This window comes from Hylaeus anthracinus, unplaced genomic scaffold (genome assembly GCF_026225885.1).
Source record: "Hylaeus anthracinus isolate JK02 unplaced genomic scaffold, UHH_iyHylAnth1.0_haploid 4, whole genome shotgun sequence".
NCBI classification, from domain to species: Eukaryota; Metazoa; Arthropoda; class Insecta; order Hymenoptera; family Colletidae; genus Hylaeus; species Hylaeus anthracinus.
In genome coordinates this window covers 2,723,149-2,748,332 of record NW_026535289.1, presented here as the reverse complement: position 1 = coordinate 2,748,332, position 25,184 = coordinate 2,723,149, and the positions used below count along the sequence as shown (strand labels likewise).

The 25,184-nt window shown below is 34.1% G+C and overlaps 1 protein-coding gene across 4 annotated transcripts in view; it reads left to right on the top strand.

Annotated features, from left to right (window-relative positions):
- The window catches only part of LOC128894515 (BAI1-associated protein 3), a 187,712-nt gene that overhangs the window by 54,721 nt on the left and 107,807 nt on the right, over positions 1-25,184 (top strand). For 3 of the 4 annotated variants that reach the window (XM_054156296.1, XM_054156294.1, XM_054156292.1), the window contains exon 2: positions 4,250-4,405. The exons of the other annotated variant lie outside the window; for it this stretch is intronic. The gene's annotated coding sequence lies outside the window, so the exon portion shown is untranslated. The remainder of the gene's footprint in view (positions 1-4,249; positions 4,406-25,184) is intronic. 4 annotated transcript variants of the gene reach the window in all.

Here is a 25,184-nt window from a genome sequence, read left to right as displayed (position 1 = left end):
AGTTTCGCTGTATAAATACAATTATTTCATGGGAAGTCATCATTTTCTTGTTCGAACCTAATCCTCAATCATCTTTGAGATGTATGGGGTGTTCTAGTAACATTAGCAGAAACAGATGAAGTACCATTTTTGAGGCCAACAATGAACCGAAAATGTAGAATAAATTTTGTTATATGATCTTGCATTGCAGAAATAAATAATATTGAAAGAGCCAGGTACAGGAAGATACTATATGTATAGAAAGTTTTTTAGATTTTTCTATTTATAATATCGCATTCTACTTGTTATTATGCAGCCTTATACATGTCACATTTACTGCAATAATCAACTAAACCCTTTAAATTATTGCACCATTGACACGTTAACTGCCAGACTAATCATCGTTATAATTTCCACAAGGCTAAAATTTTGTTTCCGTTCAAGTAGCAACGATACAATCCAACACTTGTTGTAGTACTTACTTTAGAACTTCTTTAACCCTTTCAGACCTGAATTATTTTTGTTCTCGTACTAATGCAATGTAGTTTTTAGGGTCAACTTGGATCAAAATTAGTATGGAAAAAAAATCCTAATAGTGCAGTTTTCGAGGAAAATTGGTCTTTCTTCATGTGCCTAAATAAGAACATTTGCCCTGAACGATAGTGTCGGTAATTTTTAAATTTTGTGTCCTCAATTGTGGACGCCATGTGTGAAAGGGTTAAAGTTTATCTATCGTATCCAAATTAATTTTCTTTAACAACTGTAGATATCCTTGTAGGTTGTGAGGGTGATAGAACAACGAGGATTCAATTTGCAGTCCTGTTTATTGTAACTCTATTGGTCGAACTTGGCCTCTCGTCAAATCGACAGGACGATGCGCTAAAGACTGATCGTCCTTAAAATTTCCTTACACCACCACCTCTTCCTTGCGCCCTTAGCGTGTCTCCCCGGGAAGAGGGTGTGCTGAGGTGGGGGAGTACCACAGTTAGAAATTTGGCAATGCAGCGAGATTTCCTCCGGGCCTCAGGCCTCGCATCGTCACCCGCTGAGGGTTGCTTGACTTTGCCTGGCAGCCCCTCGGAAGCCCCATGATTTACGACATTTGCAATACGCTATTGAGGCCGTAGCTAATTTTCGCGCGGAAACGAACATCTGTTAATAACGGAAAAAGACGGCTTTTTCAAAAATAGCTTCGTCGTTTACTTGTCGTAAACTATTCTAGCTGTTTGCACGTGAACCGTTATTTTCGGTGCGCGCTACCCGCTACATCCTTATCATCCATATGTAAATGATATGACGATCGAGTTCTTAAAGCTTTTTTGAAGACTCTGTATGTACTCAACATCATCTTAAACCAGAACACAATGAAATTTTCAAAAATTCGCGTTACATAGCAATTTATGTGTCCGCGTAAAAGAATTTCACTAAAAGTAATTTATTCCTTCTTGCGTTAAAAATTACCTCTTTCTAGATTGTACTGCGCTTACCGTGGACACCCTGTATAGATCTAGGATTAAGCCTTCTGGAGCGTGGAGATTATTTCGTGCGTCGTAAAGATAAGGAGGCTGTTGTATTTCTACGGGGGCGCAAGCTGCTAATGGAATTGACTTCCTTTCAGGAGCTTAGGTGGGGGAGAGGCCTGGTTAGTAAAGTACGAGAACAACGCTCGGTTTAAACGGCACAGCGCCCGCAGTTAAAAGTTTGCGTCGTAAAAAACATTGATCCCAGTTTTGAAATTACCGAAAGAATTACTGGTCGAAAGTTGCAGTTTCGCCACGAGCGAAATCTCCCTCGGGCGTTGGTCATTTGCAGCGCAACTGGCGATTGAGCGATTGGGCGATTGTATAATCATTTAATTTTACAAAGTTGCAAAAACCACACGTTTTCCTCATATTAAATTTATCGTGAGAGATCCGTTTAAAGTGTCTAAGTAAAAATGATAAAATTATGAAATTTTTCTCCACATTCAGTTAAGGTAATATGGGAAGTTAATTAATTTTATATTGATATGAGAAGCAAAGTAGATGTAAAAGAATCATCTTTATTATCTTTAAGAAATATTAAAAGGATGAGTTTCTGTTTTTCTTTGTATTCGGTGTAGAAATTAATTCTGTACACAGCAATTTTTACGAAAACTATTCTTTATTATTGAAATAAATCGTAACAAAAGAAACCAACGTCGATCAGGAAACTTACACTACTTTATAGCATTTAAAATTGGTTCTCCTTTGCCTGAAGTAATGAAAATTCATTGAATCAGTTTTGCACCCTAAGTTTTCGTATATACATTTATATACATATACATGAAGTTTAGCAGCCATTAAATTTTGCCCTTGTTATTATTCTAATACATCGATTATAAATGTACTAATATTTATTGAACAGCCATTCTATTTTAAAATATTTGACGAAGTATTTACTATGTCATCTTCAGTTAGTTGCAAGTTGCAAATTCATCTATCATAAATTCCTTCTGATTTTTTGGTCACCAGAAATTATAATCGTATATTTTTGTAAGAAAATTTCTTTCATTAAAGTAACGCGTAACTTATGCATCGAATACTTGGACATTCCTTATTGTGTGGGTGATCGAGAACGGTCTTGTGGTCATATCTCATCAGCTCTTCCAATGCTCGAGATGATTGTCAGAAATACTCTGGGAGCAATTTCTCCGACTACTCCTCATCAAACTCAGTTGGACATCCTGACCGAGAAGCGTCACTCAGATCAAAATTCATGTCCCAGAAGCTTGCGTAGCATCTCTCGGCCGTCATCCTATTGATAAAGCCATCTGCATGGACAGCTCAAATGTTTCGAACTAGCCGCGTGACGTACGAGCTTTGAAGCTTAAATCAAACTAACCTGAAACTTAAAATCAAAGTTCAAACTAGTAACAATGAAAAAGTAAATGGAAATAACGGTTGTAGTACTTAGCCAAATGTCAATTTACCTTGAACAACTGTGTTATGAATTAAATTGAGTAGCTATGCTAGTATTTGACTGCTAATATTACTATTGTCTGTTAGTAACTTTTACCTTTAATCTAATGTCTCGATTGTTTCTGGATTTATGGACACGTACTTGTTATCTTGTATTGCCAAAATTTAAGAATTGTTTTTCAACATTTGAATGCACACTTTAATTCAAAACATAGTGTAATTTTACAATACGAATATTGAACTTAATACATTCATTTTTTTGTTAAGATATATTTGAAAATGATTAAGATACGGTAATAATCAGGAATGTTTTTATTTTTTACTGTATACGATGGAGCAGAATTGTTGCCAAAACGTTCTAGCAAAGAGACTGTTACATTGACTGTCCGATTATCTACCATCCTACTCCGAGAAGATTGCTTCTGGCGACGCTTGTGGATTGCGACACTCTTAAAATTGCAGACTCAAGAGCCGTTTTATTCTATTATATAGTCTCAGACTAAAGTCTCTCTAGGGTTAATGGGGGTAAAACGGTCTCCCTGTCCACAATTTTAAAATGCGCATTTTTGGGTACCGCTGGAGCCAATCTTCTCGGAACAGTACTATACATTGTGAAATTTAAGGGGTTTTTGTCATTTTTCGCATCAGAAGTAATATAATAACGTTATATTTACTTAATTTTATAAACTTTATAAATTTTATGTTTTTTAAGTTTTATATATCTCATATAAAATATTTATATGGAACGGAATTTAATTTTTAATTTTGTTCGTATATCCACTCGTCTCAGGAGAAGATTTATAAATTTTTATATGCATGGAAAATTAGCGTTTAAGAAGTTATAAGCTATATAATATAAGAACGTAAGTTTACCTTTAAACTGCTTGGTCGCTTCCGCGATAATACTCTGTTCGAGTGACATTATTAATTCAAAGTCTTTTAATCTGTGAAGTTGCTTTTACAGCCTTGAACTACGGTTATTAAAAAATAAGATATGGCAAAATGGAGGCGTTTACCTTGACAAATTTCATTTATAAAGATAGTCCTCAACTTTCATTTCTTCTTTTAAATCAAAACTTTGATATATACACACACATATATGTGTTTATAAACCTGGTTAGGGTCAAAATCAAATACAAAATATAAATGTCAAGTATCGCCTAATATAAAATGTTAGGTTACTCGTCCAAGTATTAAATACGTATAACTAGTATTTTAAACGAATTTTAAGTATAAGATAATTCGAATGTGTTAATTGTTCCATGGACGTAGCTTTCGAGTATGTTACCTTTTCCTCGTTGTTAATTCCGATATTCTTGATCTGATTTCAGGTAATACGCTTAGCGTGACAAACACCCTACTTCGACCTGAAGTGCGAAAAGCACTCGCAATTCGAGAACATTTTTCCCTTGGCACGCGAGGAAGTCACAACTCAGGGACTCGATCCTCTATTCCCATCGAGCTTTATTGGCACGGGGTAGAATCAGGTATGCAATAACTGAAATCGGGTGTTATTTACATACGTTTCGGTGCGAATAATTCGGAATATTCTCACGTTCTTCGCGAACTTTCTTTAACGTAAAATAAATTCCGTCATCATTTTTACAATATCGTCGGAAATTCTACTGAGAGCTTCAAGAGTATTTTGTGAAAATGGTCCTCTCGATGACGTGTCGTTGAATATGAGTTTCTTTGCATGAAAATAAATTCACTGGTTGCAATATCACAGCAAGTGGAAGGTTCAGTTCAATCCATATTTCGAAACAGGTGTTATTCAGGAATTTTTTGGACGTCTGTCTAGCTAGCTTCCCCCCCCCCCTCTTCCACTTAAATAGAATTTAAGGAAAAAATTGCATAATAATGCACTATTTATGCGCTCTACAAATTCGTAAGAAAACAATTTTGCGCTCGCTCCGTTTAATGCAAAAAAGTTTATTTAAATGGGGGGGGGGGGGCTGAGTAGGCTGCCAGTAAGCCCTCCACATATTAATGATAAGCAATATTGACAGAAAGACATGCAGGATTTATGCGCTAATTATGCGCTATCGTATAAGGGCAATTTCGATTTTTGCGCTTCATCCCCTAAGGGACTTCCCCCTTGGTGCAAATGCAAGTTTTGTCTCGTAACTTGCTGATATTACTAAAATTTCATTATTCAACTGTACACGATTATTACTTGAATTAACTTCAATTTTTGCGCTCCATCCCTTAAGGGACTTCCCTCTTCGTGCAAATCTAAATTTTGTCTCCCGACTTGTTAACATTAATAAAACGACATTATTCACTTATGCACGACAGATACTCTAATTAAGTGTTATTATTTAGATGATTTTAATTTTTATGCTTCCTTATTTCAATTTTGCAAGTCATTGACGTTTGCTTAATCTATCTAGTGTGTGTGTGTGTGTTGTGTGCGGTGTATGCGCGTGTGTGTACATACAATTATTAGCATACATTATTTGTACATTAATGTATATCATATAGTACATGAAAGCATCTTCTATGATAAACTGTTTAGTTAGTAATATCAGCAAGTTACGAGACAAAACTTGCATTTGCACCAAGGGGGAAGTCCCTTAGGGGATGAAGCGCAAAAATCGAAATTGCCCTTATACGATAGCGCATAATTAGCGCATAAATCCTGCATGTTTTTCTGTTAATATTGCTTATTACTAATATGTGGGGGGCTTACTGGCAGCCTACTCAGCCCCCCCATTTAAATAAATTTTTTGCATTAAACGGAGCAAGCGCAAAATTTGTTTCTGACGGATTTGAAGAACGCATAAATAGTGCACTATTATGCAATTTTTTCCTTAAATGTTATTCAAGTGGGGGGGGGGGGGGGGTAGCTAGGCAGACATATTTTTTGAAGCTACAGTAACAACGATATTGAAACAGTTCTTTTTTTTAAATATTTGTAGATATTTTAAGAACGTTTGTAAGTATTTTCAAATAAATTCTCCATTAGAATTATTTAATACTTCGAACAAAGGAAAGGAAACTGAGTTTCAGGATACTTATCAAACAATATATCTTGCATTTTGGATTCTGTGAGCGTAAAATATTCCAGGTCTCGTTAACGATGATTTTGCTCCGAAAATTATACCATTCGTTGACGAATACGAGCTGCAGTCGCAACGTCTGGGAGGCTCGCGTTAATTACCAAGTTTCGAACAGAGACGGTTATCTTCCTCGGAAAGTTATCTTACAGCGAAGTTCTCGCGGAAAATTCACTGATTTTCGCCGATGTTCGCGGCCCGGATGTGGGTGGAGCGAGCGGGATAATTAAATCTGTAATTGACTTCGCGTTAATTACGAATTATGTGTGAATATTGTTGCGATCGAGTAAGTGATAATGATGGGACGCGGTGCACGTGTTTCGTGTTCGATGGTACTTAGGTTGAAACGGGTGGCTGCTTTCAACTGCAAAATTTATACAATGGTCTGAAACCATGAAATACTGGCCAAAAGTCGAACAATGAAAATTGTAATTTCAAACTTTTCACAAAGCAATGTTACGTTTTTGACTTTACAATAGACTCATGGTGGAATCTTATTTCCTGAAGCATGGAGGGTCGTTAAATTTTGCAAGAAGGTTTTTTGGTACAGTTAATGAATTAGGGGTTCTAAGAAATTTCAAAAAATAGCATTATTCGGTTTTGATATTTTCTTGAACTACAAAATACATAAAAATTGCAAAAAAAAGTGGCTTCTTTCGACCTCGCAAGTAGCTCTGACCCCCTAATACGCTCCATATCTGAGATTGTACAGTAAATCAAAATTTCCTTTTTTTTCTCAACATGTATACCCTTAAATGTATTGCTCGTGTTTCAAATAATAGTAATTTCTTTTAATAAAAAATAATTGTTCTTTTTACAAGGACTATTTTTAGAGATTGATAAATATGTGTGTACAGTTCTTTTTATTAATTTTCAACCTGTGCATCTCTAAAATGACGTCAAAGACGAACCATACATTTTTTAACGTTTGGAAATAATTGACGAAATTCAATCGCGCGAAAAATGGGTTAATTGAAAATAGCGAACGTGCACGGGAAGGTGCGCAATATGTAGACCTCTTGTAGCACTTTAATAAATTTCTGTATTCGAGTGGCATACTTGTATTATGAATTTCGCACGGTGAAGAAGAAATCTGGAAATTGATTGACGGCTTTTGTTGGCATTATACAGGGGCGAGGTACCTAACATACTCGCTTTGAATAGCTTATGAAGTATGATAAATATTGTACGCAGTTTTATATAAGGAATTAATAAATTTGTGTTTATAATTATACAGAGAATTTTATCTCACCGTATTTACTCTCGTATAAATATATATAATATATAAAATTATATTTATACATATTAATTATTATGTAAGTGTAATTATAATCTTATAAAATTCTCTATGTAATTGTGAACACAATTTATAGTTATATAGAGAATTTTATAGAATAGGACGTATTTTAACTTCATAATACAGAATTTTCAACTTCCTTGTATATCTATAAAATACCATATTTGGAATTATATTTGGTGATCTTGAAATATTACAATTTCGTTTCCACTTTCAATTAATAGTTTCATAGTTTATTTTCATCAGGTTTTCATAAAAAATTGGCCAACTTTTCTTACAGAGAATAAGGGCAAGTTTTAATGAAACATTACACGAAGCTACGTCCTGGATATTATAAACTTTTACGTCCAACTTCGAGTTTCAAAATAATCAATGTTTGCGGTTGTGTTAAATATTGTACAACTCGACCATGAACATCAAAGAGAACACGTTTAATATTAAATTCTGTACGGATTTCAACTCGGCTACTGTTACGGGTTTCGTGTGTTATTATAGGTTAAAATTCATCATATGCGCTAGACCCTATTAGAGGTACTCGATAAATGTAACACTGGTGTTACTAAACCTCAAATCCATTTAGTTCAAATAAATTTCTTTAAGTAAAAACTATTTTGGAAACTATTGCTACATGTCGAAGAGGACGTATTTGAATTTTGATATATTATTTTGGAAAATACATTTTTCTATTACCTATAGATTGATAGAATTATTTTACAAAGATCTAAAATATTGTTTAGATAATTAATGGTAAAGGATGACCTAATTAATGTCACTTAAGAATTTCTAAGTATGTACGTTAACTATAATATATATTATTAAACGTTTTCTTTCTGAATATTACTCATACGAATAACGAATTACAAGTATCTATTTAAATAATGTTTAAGATAAAAAGTCATCTAAGTAATTATTGAATCCATTTCAATTTTATTTGATAAATACAATTTATCTGACTACTTTATGTGTGAAATATAAATGAATATTTCATTATGGCCTACACGTTCATTAAATAATTAATATACCGTGGGTTCCTGGTTTGGTTAGAACAGATATTAAGCAAATGTCTACATGTACCAGGTTCTACATTTACATGAACTGTAAAAGATATCATAGATATCATAGATTTTGTTACATTTAATCAGCTCGAAGTTTCATCTATGTTTGAAGAAGTTATTCATTTCACTCAGCACTCTCAGGTATCATATTATTTACCTGTCATAAGGACTCAAGGTCTCAGTTTCCTATCTAGTACCATCTCTTCAAGTTTGTTCATAGTAACATCAAGAGTCGACGCACAGTGGTCCGGATGGCCAAAAACCTGATCAAAATTAGAAGGAGTTTTCGGATCTTCGTAAAACTTGGTATTTTATGGTTATTTGAGGCACAAATTACGAATCTAGTATCCGCATTGCAAAATTCTAAATGGCAGATCCAATATGGTCGACATGCATATTAAAAATATTAAATTATTATGAATTCTTTATGAAATAGGATTTCTATCAAATATAACTATAATAAATTAATGTTAAATTAAAATTAAGGATAATAAGGTTTGTTTTAATGCCGCGTAAACAGTCTTCTTTTCCTTGTAAACATGGCGCAAAGTGATGCGACGCCAGTGCTGCTTTTTCATGAAAAGCTGGCCAAGATTCATAAATTTTAGAATAAAGAATGCTGTTTTTAGTCTTCAGTTTCGTTTAAATAAGTGGAAAAGTAGATCTTTCAAAAGTAGGCTACATTAATCTAGCCGCTTGTAACCGAAACTTTGACAAATTATAATCTCCGATCCATTATTAAGTAAAAACGTATTAGTGTTTTACATACTTCTTTTTTCATTTTATATTAAGTTTTATACTAATATATTATAACCTTTACAGATATATCAACAAGTTATGCTGGTTGGGCAGATTGTAAATACTCTTACTTGGCACTTTAAATTTAAATAACTTAAAATGAAGCAAATTTGCGCGAGTTTTCTCAATTGAATATTATACCTGACATGTTACTTTATATCAAGAAACTTGGCAGGGCGTGTCACTCGGTGACTATCATCTTTGTTTTCCTTCATCGAAAGATAACTAAAATTTATACCATATTGAGAAGGGAATTACAATAGTGAATCCAAAGATATTTTACTTTGTTCTTGTGAAAAGTTTATATTTATAACATCTATTTTTATGGTAAAATGATTTACATATGAATCTATTGAGGATAAACTTTCTGTGACACAATAAACATGCGCCACTTTTCACGATACAAGGAGTATGAAATTTCGTCAACTTTGAACCTCTGTATATCAGTAACCGAATACTATTTTTTTAAATTTCAAACGACATTTAATGCACTCATATTTAAACAACACACGCACAATATTAAAAAAAGTGTGTTCGAAACTTCAAAAATTGCCTTTTGGCCAGGTTTTCGGCCATCCTGACCACTGTGCGACGTGGCCTCTGTTCTGCGACGGTTTTACGGTTATTTCTAAAGCGTCCCACAGACTGCTCTGACGAGGTGTGGGCCCACGTCATAAGACACGTGGTATGAAATTCTAACATAGGGTTTTGCGTGCCGACGTTCACAATACGCTGACGTGACGTAGGCTGATGCTATCTGAAGAAATATGCGTTGTGACGCGTCAGGAGCATATCAAACCTACTAGATTTTCCGTGAGCGTTGGAAGGTGTCATTTTTAAGAGATGAACTAATTTCAAAAACATTAAAACTGCACTAAAGAGTATTAAAAAAATTTCTAGTTAATTTATATGAATTTATGTGACCATTAATTTATATGAGCAGCTCTAAATATAATTGCTTAAAAGTACGAAGAAATGCAGTGAAAAGTATGAAATAATTTATATTTAACTGCATTATTACCAGATCTTGTAAAATTATTGAATAAGGAATTTTTTTATTGAAAAAATTAATTTATATAATTATTTACTTATTTATATCAATATTTATTTTAATTTTAACGAAATTGTTTTGATTAGTTATTCTTCTTTCTGTAAATTTATATACATTAAAATTTAGAATATTATTCATATTGATAATTATATGTTTAGGAGCTAACCCTTTTTATACAAAGTGGTTGAGCTTCTAATTCAAATTATTCTTTACTATGATCAAAAAAAGCATCTTATTGCTCAATCAGTTTTCTATGAGATAAGATTATTTCTTATATTATTGTCCGTTTGACAAAAAAAGGTGTTAGCGATTTGATGAGTGATGTTTGCAGTACAGGCTGACGTATTCGCTGCTTCTTCAGGTAAAAAATATCCCAATTATGTGATGTTTGATATCAATTTTATCAGAAAAACATAAGGAATCCATTGATATTATTTTCCCGACAATCTGATGGAAAATATAAACATTTTATGTACATCAGTTCATCATTTTACGATGGACTGCCCGTCTTTTGTTTTCGGCCGAGCGCCTACCTGGGGTCGCTCAAGGGTCTGGGATCGAACGGGCCATCGACTCATCAATTTTTCATAAAATCGAATTCTTTATTCTTCATCGAATCCACGTGAACGTGATGGCATTGGATTCTTGGTGTTCTCCCGATTAATATGATATCTCACATCGCGTAAATCGAACTATTTTTAACGAAATAACTTTTCAATTATGCAATCAGATTTTTCATATAATTTCGTTAATTATTGTCCAAATTATGTTATGTACGGTATCATTTTCATCGCAAAAACATCAGGAATCGTTGGATATTGTTTCCGTAAAGTTCTGATAAAAATTGCGGAGGTTGGTATTTTCATTTTTTAATGGCGTCAATCTGACTCCGCGTCATGTCTTACGTCGACGTCACGTCAGCGCAGTCTGTGGGACGCTTAATTGTTCGTTCCGCGACGGTTTCCCAATTATGTCTAACGGTCTCGTATCATAGCTAACATGCTAATGCTAACTCTCCGTCTTCGCCGTTTTATAATATCCATCCCCTCCTGAGTCTCCTACCAAAACTCCATCGAACCTTCGAGAATTAGGCACGTGCCTTTGGCACGTGTCCTCCTTCGGGTTATTGTCGCGTGGTTTCTTCTTTTCGCGGCCGACTCGCGGTTTCGCGTCCAGACACAAAGCCCGCTCGCCGATGATCGCTCGGAATTCGCCGCGAAACGGGCGCGGTCTGCACTTTGACGGTGTCGGTTGATACTTCTTCCTTAAACGCGAGCTATCGGAACTTTAGCACAAGAGGCCCCCCGAGGGATTTTTTGGCTTTTTTTTTTCTTGACCGATATTCACACGCGAACAGTTCGCCGACTCATCGTGGCAATTAGTAAACCCATCTGACAATAAGATTCGACAAAGATCAAACGGTGCGTTGCATTCGGGCGCTTATGATCTCGCAGACAGCCTTCCGGTCGCGGTACGGTTGCCCCGTCCACGCCCGGTTCTTACCTCTCCCGAGCAGCACGGGCTCTCGGTGCTATGGTAAGGAGTCACCACTCCCGGTCAGTTGTTAGCTGCCGTTATTACGGCGACATTTGCCACTCTCGAGGAGTTTTGTACTCTCGGTGCTACGACAAATTACGGCCACGAATTCCCCCGTGCACGTAAAGGCTTCTAGTTATGGGCGAACCCATGAACTACTGACTCCGACCGTCAGCGCTTGAAATCGCCTACTTCCCCATTGGAAGTATCCTTAATGCACTAAATGATATACATTAAATGACATGGTATTAAATGGTATCCTCTGTAACCTCCTTTTTTTATGTTTTATTATTTTCTGTTACATTCTATCCGTAACAGCCTCTATTGCTCACTTTCCAATCTCTGTATTCCACATACGTTAATGAACTGCCTGAAACTCCTGTTATGATTTTACATTAATCTAGCGGCGTAATCTTATTTTTCTACAACATGAATGGTCGTTAGATTTTGCATTGAAGCATTCTTGGTATCAGGGATCAACTTCTAGCTCCTCTCGAACAAATGGTCCAAGCCATCACTTGGAAGTATCACAGACTTCCACCCAACGTAACTTCACTTCACGGCTTCTAATTCAAGGACTCATAGCCCCCACAGTTCACAATTTACGCAGTCCAAGTTACCTAGCGGCATTCAGAGAACGACGAAGCCCCTCGTGAGGAGGATGCGAGGAAAAAAGGGAGCCGAAATTGCTGGAAGCACTTGGCTATTATAGACCTAGCGTTGGAAAGCAAGAAAACTTGGCACTCCTAATGAAATTGGCTCGCTGAATGCCGAAGAAAAATCTACGCTCCCCGGGCTCTTTCATCCGTCGTTGTACGGCTTGTGTCCCCTTCCCAAGTTGGAGGAATCCGCCGTGATTTTCCGCGCGCGTCCCTTTGAATTGTTTCGCAAACATCACGGCGTTCGCTGGCTTTTCCTTCACCCTCGGGATATATCCATGATATTTCCGCCCATAGGAAATTCTTTGAGCGAAGTGGAACGAAGCCGACCACCTGACGTTCCTTCACTTTCGTCTGTCGATAAATCCTGCCAGGACGAGGGGAAAAAGTCGGTCGAGGAGGATGGCACGCGATTTCTTGGATCAAGTTTTTCGCGTTTCGGGAGGAGGACGACGACGACGACCCAGTTCTTATTAGCCGGTTAAACGGGGAACTCGAGGATCTCGTTTGGACACGAGTACGGGAGGAGAGGCTGATTGCTGTCCAAATAACGGGACGGAAATCAATTTCGTAAGATTTCGAAGACTAACACGGAAGGTTGACCATCTGTTACGCAACGATTCGTGAGAGACTTTGCTCACGGTTGTCGAAATGATTTGATAGGTATTTTTGTTAGGGACGTTGAGGGTGATACCTGTCAATCTTTGTCGAAGAATGTTCAGTCGAATGATCTGAAGGTGAATAGAAATGGGAAAATATGTTTTGTAGAAAAAATCTTCTTTCACAAAGAGTAGTTATAGGCAGCTCTGGTATACCTAGAAAAATACATTTTTGAATGAATATTTCTTGTCGTCTTTCTTGCTGACGATTCATCAATCTAAATAACCCTATGAAACTCACTAATATGGATTTATTTTTAGTAAAAAAAATTTGGAAGTATGTCATTATATCATGTGAAATAACAAAACAAACAAACTGAGAAGAAGTCACGAAATCAAGTAGAGAATCAGACCGGTTGTGGTATGTGAATAATGAATAATTTCTTGTTCCAATTAGTCATGGGCATAATACGTATATTAAATAGCAATAATAATAATTATGAGCTATTTTCATTAAATTTAGGAAAAGATCATATTTGAACTAAATGGATTTTACTTTTATAATAAAGAAAAAAATAATAATACAACAGAAAATGATTGATTTAACAAAAAAGCTATATACACTGGGTGTAGAATGTATTCGTACACCGATCAATTTCCTAAAAAACTTTTGTGTGAAATTGTAGTTTCTTAACTTCTTTTTTTGTAATCAATGATATTTTACATATTTTCAGAAGTCTCTAGGATAGATATAATCTAAACAACATTCACTAGTTAATATAATACGTGAAATTAACAAAAGCATGCGAAAAGTGGGTAACAGTATAGAAGCAATAAGTATTTGTACGATTCTTATGACGAACCATTTACAGTAGAGTTTGTAACGTAAACAGATTAGTTTATTGCTCCGTACGAATTAGAAAACATCAAATTTCCAGTAAAGTGCTTTTAAACAGTTGTGTGAATATTTATTCCTTCAACATTTCTAACGATTAATTGTTTTTTTTTGTTAATTTCGTAATTAACATAAATAGCTATTTTTTTTGTAATCTATCTATTCTAGAGATTTCCTAGAATATGTAGAATGTCATTGTTTATCAAAAATAAGGTTATGAATTATAATTTTACATAGTTTTTTTGGAAATTGATCGGTGTACGAATACTTTCTACACCCACTGTATGTCCCATCGATTCGAATGTTTCCCATAATCATAGCTGGTTCGAATCGGAAAAGTTCTGCAAATTACCCATCCTGATGCTCCACGTCCAGCTCATTTCAAAAAGCCTCACAATTACCCGCACTCTAATCAACAAGTCGACTAGTTGCATACTAAATCCGTGCCAAGCACACTTCAATCCGATCAGTTAATTACATTTTCAACTTTGCGCGATAAAGTTTCAACGAAACCTATTCATTCTCAAGTTTTCAATTAACCGATGGAACTGAACTTGCGAATCAAATTATTTTTAGTTATAAAAATTAAGAATACTTTTTGTTTGCTCTTATAGTTCAATTCTATCAACTAGAAAGAAGAGTATTCCATTGATTTTAATGCGAACTTATAGTATATACGAACGTATAATACAAAGTTCTTATTATAAAAAATTGAGAAATAATGAATACACATACAAGTGATACGAAGCGTGTAATTGGATAATCGTTTAAAATAAACAAATATCGTTAATCAAATAACAAAAAAAAAAATAAGGAATTTATATAACTTCAACAGTATGAAGAAACGGTAATAATAAAAGTATACATCTTTCATGCATTTATTTTGTACATTGAGCGTGCAAATTATTGGCGTCTATTGATTACTTAGATCTATTTATATCTTTCCTGAAACAAAACAATTTCCTTCTTCAATTGTTCTCAATCACTGTGGCAGGACGTCTTCGTTAATCGTAAAGAAACGAAGATTCGAATTTCTGAAGCATAAACATCACCGAAGCGTGAGCCTGGGCGTTTGTATTTCCATCAACAATTTTCTTGAACAGCTTCATTAACTTGCAATTATGACAATGCTAGCGAAAACAAAGCAAAGGAATGTTTCGATTTCGCGTGCTCGAAGCTCGATGAGTCGAAACATTCAAGTTTGACGATGTCTCGAGACTGCAATTAAATAAAACGAACGTTCATCGATTAGTAGAGTTTATTGGGTCAAAGAATGAACGTCTGTAAATTGATCTGTCATATTCTTTATATTTTGTTCGATTCACTTAAAATATATCAACAGGATTAGAAATAAAAATAAATTCCACTTGGTGTTTAGAGCTAAAGAGGTAAAAAATTTAGTGATCTATTTTAACATTTCTGTTCGAATTAAAAACTTTCTTCAGGAACGATTCAACGACTTCTTATTCTGAATATGTATTTATATTAGAACAAGAATTTTAATATTGGAGAATGTTTTCATATATATTATAATTACGAACTGTTTTTCTACCCCTTTCTTAAATAGTAAATACTAAATTTAGGAAAAGATCTTTTTCAAACTGAACAAAAATTTTTCGTATAATCAAAGGTTAAAAGGTGACACAACTGAAAATGATTTATTTAGATTTATTACTAATTATTTATTTAGATTTTATTTAATTAATATTTAATTAATTAATTAATTAATTAATTATACATAACTAAAACATAAACAAATGAATTAATTTTCTCTTTGAAACATTAAAACATGCAATAGAAGATTACTCATATCATGAGAAATTTTTAAATAGACTGATTTCACTTTGAATGAAGGAATAATAATAAAGGAACAAGAGGTTTTGTTGATGGAAACGATTTACTCCCTGTTTTAACGCAAAGCAAACCTCATGGCGACCGTGGAATCTAATTTTGTTAATGAAGAACGAATTATGAGAGGTTGGCTTGGATAAATAATCGAATTTCCGAGAAGCAACGTTAATTATCGACGTCCGCCTCTAGCTGTAGAATACTCCGGACGTGGACAGTCTCGGAGACATCGTTACGGATATAATGAGATAGATCATTAAGGAAATATTGAGAACTCATTGCGCAACCTATCGGGTGAGGAAAATTAATTCGAATAAGATTTTTTACGTGGGCGTGAACAGTGGATTATATAAAAATGAATTTTCTTCAAGGAAATAGGTAACTTGATACTAACAATAAGTGTGTATCATCGTGAAGAGGTGGAACTTAATAAATAATACAATGAGGAACTACTAAATTAAAAATAATGTTTTTTATTTTCGATAGCTTAGACATTTCGTATTTTTTATATAAAATTAAAGAAATATAAATATTGAGCTTGAATTCCTCACAATATAATTAAAATGTAATTAAAACAAACAGAATCAAAGAAATTGTTAAATATGTGCAAGAATCTCAAACTACATGGAAAAGATTTGGAAATAAATTATGGTCTTCTATTCGATCACGATGAATCATGCGTTTAATGCAAGTTCATCAAATTTAAGGGAAACAGATTGCTTTCAAAAGATGAATTAATGACCTGCATGTTGGAAATGGATGACTTGAAGATGACGTTGCACAATCCATTAAACAATGAACGCTAATGTATTCGAACCGTGTATTTGTATACGGAATTGGACAGAATGGAATTACATCGGGATTACCTCCACGCGTACAATCTCATCATCGTGTTTATTCGAATTAAAAACCTCGTTCCATCATGTGGCGAAACGTTAATTTCAATTTTGGCTCAATGCGATTAGCCTAGCCTCCGAAAATTGGATCGATTAATGCTTTCCTATGTACATTTTTTAACCATTTCGTTCGTCTCTCTAAACGCTATTCGATATGATGCCATAATTTTTAATGATATTAAGCAAATTTTATTTTATATAGAAAGTATTGTTCAATTGGATTGAGAGATCATATTAAATACAATGCTTTTCGTAACTCAAACTTCCTGTTTACCTTTTCTAAAATTTGTGGAGGAAAGTAATTAAGATGTCATAATCACATTCACTATAAGTTCTATCCACATATAAAAATAGTTAAATACGAAGTATAGTAGTCTCAATTTGTGATTAAATTTTTATTGAAAGCTGGTAGGATTCATAACAAAATAAATCATACATATGTAGCTTACACATTTCTTCTTTTCAGTCCTAAAAATGTTCATAAACATTATTTGAAAGTATTAGAGTTATTTCTTCATAATAATAAATAATTACAATCAAGTTTAATGTATATTTATGTTTTAACGTTTCTATAGATCCTTTTTAAAGTACAAACAAAATTTTATTTAGTTCATTTTATGTGCTTCTTTAACCTAAGAAACAGAAAATTGTTTAAATCAATATTAGGCGAAGAAAGTTTTGAGTACATAATTTTAGGTTTGATCATATTTCTAACCGCTCTCTTAAATTGCATAACTAGTTACAATATACGTAGGTAAACCATCGTTCCACGAGGGTTTAAACGTTGGTTGTGGTTGTTGTGGGTTTGTGCCTCAAATTTGATATTGATGTAATCCATCGCGATCGATACAACTATGAATAATTTCTTGACCCCAAATTTAAACAGTATAGCTCTCGTGGTACATTAACATATAGGCGAACAGGACGTCTGTCTATACCCTCCATCAAAGAGTGACCCCAAAAATTAATATTTTAAAAACTTATTGTTATTTCTATATAATACACGAAACATAAGTTTCTTTTGTCGGCAAACTTACTAGAAACAAGTATTTATGTTGTTGAATTATGAATTTAATAGACACTCAAATGACGTTGATCCAAATGATTCTAAAGCAGAATTTGTACACCTCGTACACTTTGCAAAATATTAGGATCAGTGTAAAATCATTTAAGAAATAAAATTGACTAGAAGAATTTCTCAATACAAAAATTCACAAATTCTACCTAAAATGATAAAAACAATCAGTAAATTACACGGAGGTTCATCTAAAAGGTTTTTCAGAAAGAACTCCAAGATTTTTGTTCTTTAATAAAAGACGAATATTTATGCAATTCATATAATACATTATGTTTGTATGTAACGGTATTTATTTATAAAATATATTTGTATATACTTATATTAATATATCCACCATGTATATAATGACAGGCGTATTTGTTATTAAAAAATCGAGATTTTAAAGCCCTTTTTTGGAAAATCCTTCATTATTTCTGACTCATTTTTCTGAATTAAATATTTCTTCTATAATTTGTATTTACTTTGTTGTCTATTTTTCCGAATATGTTCTGTATCCATTATTTATCGTAATGAGGGCTCCTAATTGAATTTTATATAGGGATATAAAATTGACTACACCTCCTCGAAAGTATAATGCGTCGTTGCACGTCCTTTCAGCCGATAGATAGAGCGATTTGTCTACCATTTCTCAACTCGCACTACCAGCGACGGAAGCGCGCACTATCTGAAATGAGATTCTGAAGAAAGAAGCTTTCAATCTACTCTTGAAATCGTTTCTCGTCGCTTTTCTATAGCATTCCCTGTTGTGTCATAAATTTGTAAAACTCAAGGCAGGGTACGCTCCTCGCAGGAAAAGACCTCCTTGGGGCAATTATTGCTCCGGGGTATCGTGAGAAGGAAAGAGCGACGGGAATCGGAAGGAATGGGCGCCGTTTAAATGTTAAATGTATTCCATCAGAGCCTTATCAACGTTGTTCGCTGTGGGCTCGTAACTAAATTTTTTCTCTTTTTTCTTTAATGATCATGTCAATATCGTTGGAAAAATATCGTTCCGTGCATTGAGATTCTGAACGGTTCTTTGCTTTTAAAAGTTTCGAATATCCCGGTAAAAGCGTACCTTTTATTGGTTTCGATGAAGTTTTGCTGAATGAACTCAACATTTCTCTTCGGGTATATGAATTATAATTGAAATATGCGCGTACGCAGATAAAATATGAAATATCAGATGGTATGAATGCTTAATATGATGTAATTGTGAATATTAGAGGATAGTGGGAATGGATAATTTATTTAAAAATGTATAATATGATGTTCAAAAATATATATTGAATGCTTTTCCAACTGAATCAAATATATGTACCATACTATTATTCAAAGTTATGTAGTAAAATGGTAAATGAAGTTATGAATTACTATATTAATTGTAATATTAAATATAGTAATAACGTAGAAATTTAATCCTCTTACATTACTCAATTATGGAGACTAGCTATAGATAACAACAATATTTTCAAATTTTTTTCATTTTCTTAATATTAGCTTTATGTTACTTAACCATATATCCATGGAAGCCATACTCTTCCTTAGTTATGGTATGAATCATTGAATTTATGGCTTAATTATACCCGAAGGGGATCATGCTCACACATGGTTGAAACGACGTAATTAAGAAATAATTAACCTATATTCACTGTGTTCGTTCAAGACACATCTTCAGCATAGTTGATTTTAGTTGAATCACGTTTTTCATTACATTTTTTGTAGTGGAAAATATACATATATATATATTAGTAATGAATTTTTAAAAAGACCAAAATTTCATTATAAATAATAGATAACGAATAAAAATAAATACTTACTCACCATAATCATTCGATGGACCAACCGAATGACTATTTACTTATTACGAAATATTTAATTGTATAATTGCCTTTTCTATTATACTTGAAACTAAACAGCATCAGCGTCATGACATTAGGATAATCAAATTTGTATTTATTTTTCCATAGCTAGTAAACTGGTATGGCAAATTTTAAGGTAAATTAAAAATGACATGAATCAATAATTTCTATTCTGAATTTGAAATTTCCATCTGAAGAACAATTCTGTTAATACCTGCTCTTAAATAAGTGATTATCTCGCTACTCTGAGGAATGCTTAGCCGGAAATTTGTCGAAGTTTCTGCCAATAGAAATGCTTCGACCATTCGGGACCAAAGCAAAAAGGAAATGGAACGCTCCATTCACCGCGATTTCCGCAAGTTTTCGATTCCCGTAATTCAAACCTTTGGCAAATGTTTATTAACGCGAATTAATGGTATATGGAAGTCATCGGGGAAAGTTCTAATGAAGTTAGACCTGTTAAAGCTCGGCCAGGATTCGAGTGTTCCGAAGTCGATAATAAACAAATTACATTCCGTCGTTCATTTCGGTCCCCAGCGTGACACGTTCGAAGTTTCATGGTCCCGGTGGAATGCTTTTCATGATCCCATTAATGCGACCCGTTTTTTTTTTATTCTTCTCTTCGTTACCAATTTTCGAGGTTATGACGAAACTCGTTAAACTTTGTTCGGCATCGCTGACGATCTTTTTCGCGCGAAATCACGAACGATGCATGGACCCTTTGAATTTTTTGATTGACAGAAATGGTGGAAAATTTATAATGATGGAGACTTTTGGGCTGTGGGGAATAATGGGACGCGACAGGTGTACTTTAAATGCTGGGAGTTGCTTAATTTCTTAAGAGGGAATCTTTTTTTTCTGGTTTGAAAAGTTGATTTTCTTTGGTTAATATCCTTGTTGCTCGAGGCTTTCAAAATATTTCTACCAAATTATATTTTAAAATGTTTGAAATGATCAATGCTGATCAATGAACGAAGACAATTTTGTGTTCTTTTACTTAGGAAATTGCATTAATTTCTCTATCAAGGATGATATTATCATTCTCAAATTGACTTTACTCTGCAGTTTATGACTAAAATCATAATGTTCATAGATCGTATCAAATTGGTGGATTGAAAGTAACTTCATTTTATGAAAAAAAGGGTCACGGCTTGAAAATGCTTGAAAGGTACTAAAATTTACCAAGTATATATCTAGAAATTAAAATCGAAGAAACAACGTGTAAGCGTTGCTCAAAATTTCGCTTATTTTCCATCCATTCGTTCCCTAGTCGATTTTTCTAAGTTCAACCTCTTGAACTCTCATCCTCGGCTGATTCCGTGCGAATTCCCACTCTCGCCAACTCCACTCAATCACACTCAGGCATACACATGTTCGTATGTGATTAGATTCCCTTCGCTAAATAAATACGTCCTAATTCTATTTTTGTTGTTGTTTTATTAATTAATTAAGCAATTACAATCAATCCTCATAGAGAATTATAAGCAATTAGGTTAGCGTGTTACAGTGGCATGGTTTGTAAGTTTCAGTTACTTACATTCTGGAATTTACTATTTAGTGTGATTACTAGACTGCGGACCTTTATGCATTTATAGAAAATTTGAATGCGCAAGAACCTACAACATGCAAACAATATGCAAGAATATAAAAAAGATTGAAAGTAAAGTTCAGGTTATAACATTTGCAGAATAAAATAAATTCCTATTTAGGTTCAATTTGTGTAGCCACGTTCGCGAAATTTTATTTTGCGTAAAGATCCGTAGTCTAGTGATTACAATATGCGAGTCTGTATTTAGTTCATTAAATCTATTGCAAAGTTTGACAGTGTAGTATCTTTTCAATCTACATGCATGAGCTGTAGCGTGAATTATAGCGGTTGCTGTATCGTGAAATTTCTTCTTTTATTGTGGGCATCTTTAAGTCGCGATGAATTACTTCATTGGTAACATACCAAGGTGCATTAGAGATCAGTCTTAGTACTTTAGATTGAAGTTTTTGTAGAATCTCGATGTTAGAGTTGCTCCCAGTGCCCCACAATTGTATCCCATAAGTCCATACGGACTTTATAGGATGAGTTTACTTTCCATTTTTAGATACGATCGTAGAATCCAGTAGAATTTTATAACTCTTCCTTTGAGGTAAGAGCATTTGGCTTTGATGTGTTGTTTCCACGTTAATCTTTTGTCTAGCAACATCCCTAGATATCTAACTGAGTCTTTGTGCGGGATTTCGGTATTATTTATTTTTATGGGGGGGGGGGGGCATGTGGATCTACATTGAGTGAAAATAACATGCGATGATTTACTTTCATTTACGGCGATACGCCATCTGTCGAGCCATTTTTCGATATTGCAAACGTGTTCCTGAAGAGTCGCAGAAGCTGTTCGAGGATCTTTATGGGATGAAAGAAGAGCTGTATCGTCAGCAAATGTAGCTGTAATTATCTTATATGTAGTAGGTAAATCAGCCGTATAAATGGTATATAACAGCGGTCCGAAGACACTTCCTTGAGGTACACCAGCTTCGATAGGAAACGGCGTTTAAGCTTGTATAACAGACCAGCATGCCATACCTTATCAAAAGCTTGTTTAACGTCCAAGAATAATGCAGAGCAGTACCTTTTCTTTTCCAAATCCTGACTGATATTGTGTACTAAACTATGAACTTGCTCCGTTGCCGTATGTTGTTTCCTAAATCCGAACTAATGTTTTGGGGTAATTCCTAGTTCTTCACAAATAGGGTAGATGCGTTTTACAAGAATTTTTTCAAAGAATCCTAATTTCCAATGTCTGAAACGAAACAAAGAACGAAGTCTATGGAAACTACAAACTGCTAGATTTTTTATGGGATACAACGTGACGCCCAAAGTAAATTTACTGAAAAAGTGCAAGATTCATATACACATCAGTCCTATCTAATTTTATTTTCAAACTGTTACTGTTAGGAGATGTGCAACATGAACTTTTACTACTCTGGTGTACCGAATTCACCCTTGACATTATGCCGCTATTTTATACCATAGGCTGTTCTGGACTGAATTTATGACTGTTTATAATATAACACAGTTGATGCCCTGCCTTCTGAACCTACACCTTAGAGCATCTAAAGGATAAATGAGACTTCGCGATAGTAGATAATTTTTGAGTAATGGACTCTCCTCTTTCTCCCATTTGTCAACATCGCGGCTTGTACGTAACGGCTTCTATTCTTATTCTGGAAATAGTGCTAGTCATTTCCATACGAACCAACAGTTAAAATTGTTGTTAATTTTGTTGTTAACAAAACATTTCATGTAACATTTCATCTTGTAAGTACTTTTTTGTAAAAAGAAGAGATTTATTTTTTAATTATCTGTTTTATTCTAGTCGTTTTTTGTTATTTTATTTTATGTTTCATTTTGCATTTTATTTTTGCGAGAACACATATTGTACATTCTTGTAATGTTCTTTATTCTTTTTTGTCTTAAACACATTTTATATACAATATCTGAAAAATATTCTGGAAGTATAATTATTATTAAAAATTACAACTTGAACTTTTAACGTAATAATATGTATAATTTTATATTATTTATATTATTATTATTATTATGTACCATATAATGTACACGCATAGTATGTATATTTGTAACGTTATGTGACATATACATAAATTATATAAAGGTAGTACTAAAATAACTGAATATTAAGGTAATCTTCCAAAATAAAATTGAATTATACGTATATATTTTTACGTCGTAAATATGTTATAATTTTAAATAATTTTTACACATTCCTAAACAATATTCTTCAGAACTGCGTCTTCAGTGTCGTAAGGTTGACTAAACTCTCATCGACAATAATTCCATCAATAGACAATTAATTTACGCCTCACCCTTTCAACCCTCTATGTACTTTATCACAGACCAACGATATATGATAAGATTCAGAATCGTTTCTACGTGCATCGTCCCTCTCGAAATGCGAATGGAAATTGGTTAAGGAACGTCAGGAATTTCCCATACAGTGGGTGTAGAAAGTATTCGTACACTGATCAATTTCCAAAAAAACTATGTAAAATTATAATTCATAACCTTATTTTTGATAAACAATGACATTCTACATATTCTAGGAAATCTCTAGAATAGATACATTACAAAAAAAATAGCTATTTATGTTAATTACGAAATTAACAAAAAAAAACAATTAATCGATAGAAATGTTGAAGGAATAAATATTCATACAACTGTTTAAAAGCACTTTACTGGAAATTTGATGTTTTCTAATTCGTACGGAGCAATAAACTAATCTGTTTACGTTACAAACTCTACTGTAAATGGTTCGTCATAAGAATCGTACAAATACTTATTGCTTGTATACTGTTATCCACTTTTCGCATGCTTTAGTTAATTTTACAAATTATATTAACTAGTAAATGTTGTTTGGACTATATCTATCTTAGAAATTTCCAAGAATATGTAAAATAACATTGATTATAAAAAAAGAAGTTAAGAAACTACAATTTCACACAAAAGTTTTCCGGGAAATTGTTCGGTGTACGAATATATTCTACACCCACTGTACGTCAATCATGGAGTAATAGGTTACCAGTACAGGGTGGAAAATTCACGACAGTCGAAAGGGGGATGGCACGGTCCCCGTATTCGATCTCGGCGAAAGTCGACGTTCCCCACTTATCGGTGCTGGAAAATACCGAGAAACCAATATCGTCGGGAAGTAGCAACAGTGTCGTCGATCTTGAAGCAGTATCGGTTAAACGGTTAATTAATCGCGGTCGTGGAGCGTCGTGTCGTCACGGTTGCGACGTGCCCACGAGGAAAGACCGTGACGTGCTCGTGGAGGATTTAGTTGAGCTCGGAGTTGCGAGATTGTTACGCGAGTTTCGCGGCTGGCTTGCTTACAAAACTGTCGTCGACGGAGGTTCGTGGGGCGGAAGGAAGGGATTTACGAGTGGTAACGGGCCCCCAAGGAAAATAAGACCCGCTTGGGGTGAGGGGTTGCGAAGGTAAGCAAAGAATGCAGACCTGGCAAACACCGGATGCTAATTATCGCGGTTACATCGAAATCGCGAAACCAGCCGACCCAGCTTCTGGATCGCGTTGAACTTGGTCCTATCGATCCTGTGGAAAGACCTAAGGGGCTTAAACGTCGAGTAATTATTACGTAGCGTCTGCACCGTTGTGCAGTCGAGTGTTTGTGTCATTCTGGATAAAGGGGATGTGATTCGGTGCGTTTGGAAGAAAATATGTGAAAGAAACTTTTTGGAATAATGTCATATTTATGAAATGATGGATAAAGTAGAAAATAATTTTGTTGGCGTTTTATTTTTAGGTTGGTATGACTAAAAATAAAAGAATGGAGTCAAACTATTTAAAAATAAGGTTAAGGTGCCACTGATAAACAGTATCTTGTTGTAAAGAAAATTGTGCACTTTATATTTTAATATCTAAACGACATTTTTGTCTGCCTAAATGTAGTTTATTTGTGTGGACGATGTCTCGGATTGTATATTTATATTGAACAGGAATTTAATCAATATAAAGTATTATTTATTTTTATTTTTATACGTAAAACATTAGTTTTTGATATAGAGGTATTTACTTCAATTAGGAGAGTACTTTGTTTGCAATAACAGACTTTTATAACCGAAAACTC